The sequence below is a fragment of the Chiloscyllium plagiosum genome, unplaced genomic scaffold (genome assembly GCF_004010195.1).
Source record: "Chiloscyllium plagiosum isolate BGI_BamShark_2017 unplaced genomic scaffold, ASM401019v2 scaf_7356, whole genome shotgun sequence".
In the NCBI taxonomy this organism is placed as follows: Eukaryota; Metazoa; Chordata; class Chondrichthyes; order Orectolobiformes; family Hemiscylliidae; genus Chiloscyllium; species Chiloscyllium plagiosum.
Genome location: NW_025214275.1, coordinates 5,586 through 12,362, shown reverse-complemented (window position 1 = coordinate 12,362; position 6,777 = coordinate 5,586). Strand labels below are relative to the sequence as shown.

The 6,777-nt window shown below is 46.1% G+C and overlaps 2 long non-coding RNA genes across 2 annotated transcripts in view; both read right to left on the bottom strand.

Moving 5' to 3' along the window:
- LOC122547855 overlaps positions 1 to 1,696 on the bottom strand; it is an 8,560-nt gene extending 6,864 nt beyond the window's left edge. Inside the window, exon 1 of the long non-coding RNA XR_006311108.1 lies at positions 1,655 to 1,696. This is a non-coding gene — a long non-coding RNA (uncharacterized LOC122547855). The remainder of the gene's footprint in view (positions 1 to 1,654) is intronic.
- A 32-nt stretch (positions 1,697 to 1,728) lies between these two features.
- LOC122547854 overlaps positions 1,729 to 6,777 on the bottom strand; it is a 9,617-nt gene continuing 4,568 nt past the window's right edge. Inside the window, exons 2-3 of the long non-coding RNA XR_006311107.1 lie at positions 4,844 to 4,951; positions 1,729 to 1,761 (exon numbers count right to left, since the gene is read on the bottom strand). This is a non-coding gene — a long non-coding RNA (uncharacterized LOC122547854). The remainder of the gene's footprint in view (positions 1,762 to 4,843; positions 4,952 to 6,777) is intronic.

The window sequence follows — 6,777 nt, the reverse complement described above, 5'->3', positions numbered from 1 at the left end:
GTCTCCTACCTTCAAGGTAGTTTTGTAATGGCTTGCTCTCCCTGCATTCCATGTTATCTAACCCTGCTAACCAGTCTGCTTTGTGGAACCTTGTTGAATGTCCATATAAACAACATTCACAGCCTGGATTAATCAATTTTCTTTGTCACTTCAAAACACTCACTCAAGTTAGTGAGACACAATTGTGCATGTAGAAAGCCACATTGACGGTCCCTGATCATTCCTTACCTTTCCAAATAGATGGATATCCTGTCCCTCAGAATCCCTTCCAACAACTTGCCTGCCACTGACTTTAGGCTCACTGTTCTCTTGTTCCATGGCCTCTCCTTACCACCTTTTTAAAATAATGACACCTCACCTGTCGCTATCAACGATACAAATACCTCAGGAGAGGCCCAACAATCACTTCCCTAGATTTCCAGAAAGTTCCAGGATACACCTGATCAGGTTCCAGGGCTTTATCCACCTTGATGCGATTTAAAACATCTAGTACCACCTCCTCTGTAACATGGACACTTTTCAAGTTATCACTGTTTATTTCTCCAAACTCTCGAGCTTCCATATACTTCTCCAGTAAAAATGAAGTGAAATATTTGCATATCTTTCGCACCCCCTGTGTTTCCATAGACAGCCTTGTTGACCTTTAAGGGGTCCTATTCTCTGGTCCAGTTAATCTTTTGTCTGTGATATATTTGTTTAAGCTCTTTGGATTCTACTCCAGGACATCCCAGAAAGGCCTACTTCAAGGACTGTAACTTTCCTCTGACTTGATCAACAATGCCCTCCAACACATACCCTCCACTTCCCGCACCTCTGCCTTTACCCCACCCCTCCAGCCACAATAAAGAATATAACCCTGCGGTCTTCACCTTCCACCCCATTAATCTCCAGATACAGCGCATTAAAATCTGTTATTTCTGCTACCTAAAGTCAGACCCCACCACTAGAGACATATTTCCCTCCCCAACCCTATCTGTGTTCCGCAGAGACCATTCCCTCTGCACCTCCCATGTTCGGTCCACACCCTTGACCGTCCCTTGCAGTCATGGGAGATGTAAAACGTGTGGCCACACCTCCCTCTGACCTCTGTCCAAGACAACAAAAGGATCTTTTCACATCAAGCAGAGATTTGCCTGCACATCCCAAAACCTCATATACTGCATCTGGACACTATGGAAAATTTAACGTGGTTCATCCAACTAACTTACACATCTTTGGACTGTGGGAGGAAACTGGAACACCCGAAGGAAACCCTCACAAACACTGGGGAGAATGTGCCAACTTGAACACAGCCTGAGGCTGGAATCAAACCCAGGACCCTGGGGCTGAGGAAGCAGCGCTAACCACTGAGCCACAATACTGTGGGTTCTTTGGTGCTGATGCGCTGCCCCACTGATAACTCAGTCACTCACCCTGCCTCATTTCCTAAGTAGCAGTGATGACGGAGTGAAATTATCGCTAGACAGTTAATCCAGAGACCCAGATAACATTCTGGGGACCCGTGTTTGAATCCCATCACGGCAGATTTTGGAACGTGAATTCAATAAATATCTGGAAAAAATAATCTAGTGACGACAAGGAATCCATTGTCAATTGTTGGAAAAAACAATGTGGTTCACTCACGACCCTTAGGGAAAGAAAATGACATCCTTACCTGGTCTGGTCTGCATGGGACTCCAGACCATAGCAACGTGGTTACTCTTAACTGCCCTCTGGGTAAACGCAGCAATAAATGCTGGCCGAGCCAGTGACAGCCTTATCCTGTGAATGAATATAGAAAACAGGTCAGGCTTTGTTCCTTCTCTAGTAGGTACATCCTACAAACTGAATCTGAAATGTTCTCGTACACACTGAACAAATACCTTCCCATCCAAGCCCTTGACACTACAGCACTCCGAGGCCATGTTGTTAAAGTTAAAAACCCTTATCATTGCATTCATATTATTCTTACAGATAACTGATGTCTCCTGGTAAAATTGTGTCTCAATTCCTCGCTGACTATTGGGAGAGAGACTAAATTACAATCCCAGTAAGATGGTCGTCCCTTTGTTATTTCTCAGTACCAACCAAATAACTTGCCTGGAGGTACTCCCAGGAATATCCTCCCGAAGCCCAGCCATAATGTTATCCCTAATCAAAAACACCTCTCTCCCTGCTCTGTTGGCCCCTTTCTATCTTTGCTATAGCATCTATACCCTGGAACATTAAACTGCTAGTCCTATCCATCCCTGAGTGATGCCTCTGTAATTGCTGTAATATCCCAGTGCCATGTTCAAAACCATACCCTGAGCCTACCTCCCTGACCTGTCAGGTCTCTTGCACTGAAATAAATGCAGTGCAACGGGTCCGTCGCACCTCATTCTGTGACTTGCTCTTGCCTGCCTCGACAGTCTGACTGGTGAACAGTACCAGCCTCAGACTCATCTCTTTTCTCACTAGCTCTTTAGGATTACCCTGACTCCCTCACAGGTTTAATGCCTCCCGAGTGGCACTAGCAAATCTCCCTGTTAGTCAGGACCCCATGCTTTCCCCTTCCTATGCCATTGGTACCAATGTATAATGACCTCCCACTGGTTATTTTCCCTTTTGAGAATATTCTTCTCCCTCTGTGAGACATCCTTGACACTGGCACCAGGGCAGCACCACCCCATTCTGATGTCTCACTGTCAGCTGCAGAAATGGCAGACTGTGCCCCTGACTGGAGAGTCCCCTATCACCATCGATTGTGTCGAACTGGATATACCTCACATTATGTTAGAAGCCAGTCTCAGTACCAGTAACTTGACTGTCAGTGCTACATTCCCCTGAAAGTCTATTACCACCTACATTTTCCAAAACAGTATACTTGTCTGAGATGGGGATAGCCACAGGAGACTCCTGCAGTACCGACCTACCCCTCCTAGCTTTTCTGGCGGTAACCCATCTACCTGACTGTATCTGCAGTATCCTGCATTCCTGAGACTGCCACCTATAACACCCCCCGGCTCCTGTCAATTCCTCACTGCCTTTAATCACTTCTCCACCAATCCATGAGATCCAACAGGATTTGCAATCACACTTGCTGCAGACATAATCATCAGGATCATTGAAACTCTCCCTAATCTCCCACATCCGACAGGAACAGCACGACACTCTACAATAGGCCATCTCTCTGCCTTAACAACCTACAGACCAAGACAAAGGCACAGTCTTACTGCTCAGAAAATATTGCCAGACAATAACTTAATGCTTACGTTTCATATTTTAAACATTTAATCAAGAGACCTTAAGACATTAAAAAGAAATCCTCACCTTACTCACGATTGTAGATTTAATAAAATAAAAGCGACTAAGATTGATATTTGAAGAGACTGAAACTCACTGAGCTGATCCCCGGCTCGGAGTACTTCCAAGGGTGAGGTCTCTCTGAGGGCAGCTGTGAAATGTCATTGTTTCTCTTCTCTGCCCACTCCATTTCCAGAGAGGTTTTTAACTTCACAGCAAGTCAGCTCAGAGGGGTCACTGCTTGGTTTTATTCACTGGGGGTTGCCTTTGCTGCCCAGAGCAGTATTTATTGGCCACCTTTACTTGTTTTGGAGAAAGTGTGGTTAACCGCCTCCCTGAAATGCTCCAGTCCATGTACACAACAGTGATGTTTGGACAACAATCCCCCTCTGGCCATACAACCCTCCCTGTCTCTGTAATCCCCCTCCGGCTTCAGAAATTACATGTCCGTGGCATAAGATTTTTATTTGGATTCATTTTTGTTTAATAAACTCCCCCAAAAAAGTGAAATATTTTGCCCCCAAACAAATTTCTGTTGATTGACCTTTTGGAGAGGCTGACACATGGACGTTGCAGTATTTTATCTCAAATTGTATACGTAGAATGATGGAACTTTCTTTTAAACATTGCTAAAGAGGGAGACAATGGCTTAATGGTATTCCTGCCAGATGAGTGATATGTACAGTGTTCCGAGGATTAGGGATAGAATCCCAACATGGCTGATGGCAGCATCGGAATTCAATACAATCTAGAATGAAAAGGCCATGATTGTTGATTGTTAGGAAACCTATCTGGTTCACTAATGTCCTGTAGGGAAGGAAACGGTCATCCTCACCTGATCTGGCCAACATGTGACTCCAGACCCACAGCAATGTGGTTAACTCTCAACTGCCCTCAGGAAAAATACTTTACAAACTGTTAACAAATACTCCGCAGGTATCACTTAAAAACTGGCTGTTCACATTGGGACCATGTGAATTTCTGAACGGCCTGAACTAAAACTGAGTTTCAGCTTCACCTTCTCCCTGTCTCACATCAGTCTGTTTACACCCAACTCCAGAACAATCTCATTGAGCCAAGCAGCCCTCACAGTGCAGCCCTGTCATTTTCATTGTCTGCTCATACCTACATTGCCCTCAGCCTCCTGTACTTTCCAATGCGAGCTCAGGGACACCACCTCATCTCCCCATTCAACCCTTTGTAACCCCAGAGTCAACATGGACCTCAGCAGTTTCTGAATGAACAGACACTTGTCAGAAGCTGGAACATTCCACCTGAAAAGGTACTGGAATTTGAGTCCAAAAGGATTCTTAATGGGAAGTTTGCACGTAATTGAAAATATGAAGTTTACAGGTTAACATCATGAAGTGGGTGATTGGGTCTAAATCTGAGAGTTCTTACAAAGAGACGACATGTAATTTGGATAAATCTGTGCTCCCTCTCAGGCCAATATCTCCTTCGTCAGCTGCAGGTCCCATAACAGAGAATACACCCAAAGGGTGAACCAACCATGAATTTGTACACCTTTCTGCTTAACAAAAATATTGAAGATATCTTCCCACAAACAGAACAGACAAACCTTTTTCCTTCCACAGTTAAATGCCAATGATATTCAGATCCTGATGACTCCATTGACTGTAAAAACTTGCTTTTGAGATCCCAGCCTCAGTTATTCTGATTTAATATTCTATGAAATGAATTCACAAAACAAAACTCACAGTCAGTACAGGAAGAATATAAAGACATACTTTTTTCTTGGTATGTGCTTGATGTGTAAATGCCTCTCTTCAAGTTGCACGCCTCCCCCCCCCCCCAATCCTAGGAAGGGGACATGCACATGCACCTCACTGTACCTTACCCCCAATAGAAATGGCGGCCATATCCCAGGACCTTTCACCGCCTGAGGGCCGCAGCCATTTTCCCATCTGCTGCAAACGCGGGATTAAGAGTTTCTAATTCAGACTTACAAACCGCACAGAGTGTAATTAAAACTTCCCAGTCTAAAGTGACTCATTATCTCCCTGTCTCCAAGGCCTCTCTCCCCTTCCCTGTTTGCGTCTCCCACATTCACCAACGGCCGAATCTCGTGGCACTGCACAGGCAGAGTTACTGGTGACGTGTCATCCCACTGGCCACGCCCCTCATTCACTCCCATTGTTTGGATGACCAGCTGGTTTCCACTTCATCCACCAGTCCTGCCATCTTTTCCTATTGGTCCGAAGCTGCCATCAATCAGCTGGAGCCCATTGTGAGGTCAGTGGTGGGATCCTCCCCCGTCTGAATCAAACCCTGAAGGTGTATGGATGGTGTCAATCAGGAACAACAAGCAGAAGGTGCTGGGAAAGCTCAGCAGGTCTGGCAGCATCTGGGAACAGAAATCTGTCCGGTGGCCCTTCCTCAGAACCGATGGGAGCTGGGAAAATCAGTGTGGAAACAGGCCATTCGGCCCAAAAGTTCCACAGCGTCCCTCCAAAGGGTATTCAACCCAGACCCATTCCCCTACCCTATTACTGTATATTTCTCCTGACTAATGCACCTAATCTACACATCCCTGAACATTATGGGAAATTCAGCTTGGCCAATTCAACTAACCTGCAGATCTTTATACTGCAGGAGATATGGGTTAAAGAGTAAATAATAGGCAGGAACAGAACCCAAAGAGAGACCAGAACATTTTGGAAAGAAAAAGGAGTGGATTACGATCTGGCTGGGGGGGTGCATTGTTGTTAATGGAGGGGACAGGAACCTGTGTCTGGCAGCATCTCAGTGGAGGTGATGATCTACGTTCTGCTGCAAAAACAGACCCCGAGCTTCCAGCTGCCTGCCACTTTAACACACGATCCTGTTCCCTGGCCAACATCTCTGTCTCATGCTTAGTGCAGTGTTCCAGTGAGGCCAGAACATAGCAAATGGCCCCATATTTCAAGGACTGCAATTTCCCCTCCCATGTGGTCAATATGATCCACTATATCTTCTCCACTTCCCGCACATCTGCCTTTGAAACCCACATCTCCAACTGCAACAAGGATAGAACACCCCCCCGCCCCCAAGTCCTTACCTTCCACCCAGATACAACATATCATCCTCTGCAATTTCCATGAGCTACAATCAGACCACACCACCAGATTCTTAAGGGGTTTGACAGAATAAATACTGATGTGTCTGAGGGTAAATCGTCCCTGCCGATTACACTTGCAGGAAGTGCACCCATCTCCAGCTCCTCCAAGACCGTGTTAGGGAACTGGAGCTGGAGTTGGATGAACTTCGGATCATTCGGGAGGCAGAGGGGGCCATAGATCAGAGTTATAGGGAAGTAGTAACCTCAAAGATGGCAGATAGATGGGTTACAGTGAGGGGGACTGGGAGGAAGCAGCCAGTGCAGGGACCCCCTGCGGCCGTCCCCCTCAAGAACAAGTATACAGTGTGGGATACTTGTGGGGGGGATGACTTACCAGGGGTAAGTAACGGGGCTCAGGCCTCTGGCACGGAGCCTGTCCCTGTTGCTCAGAAGGG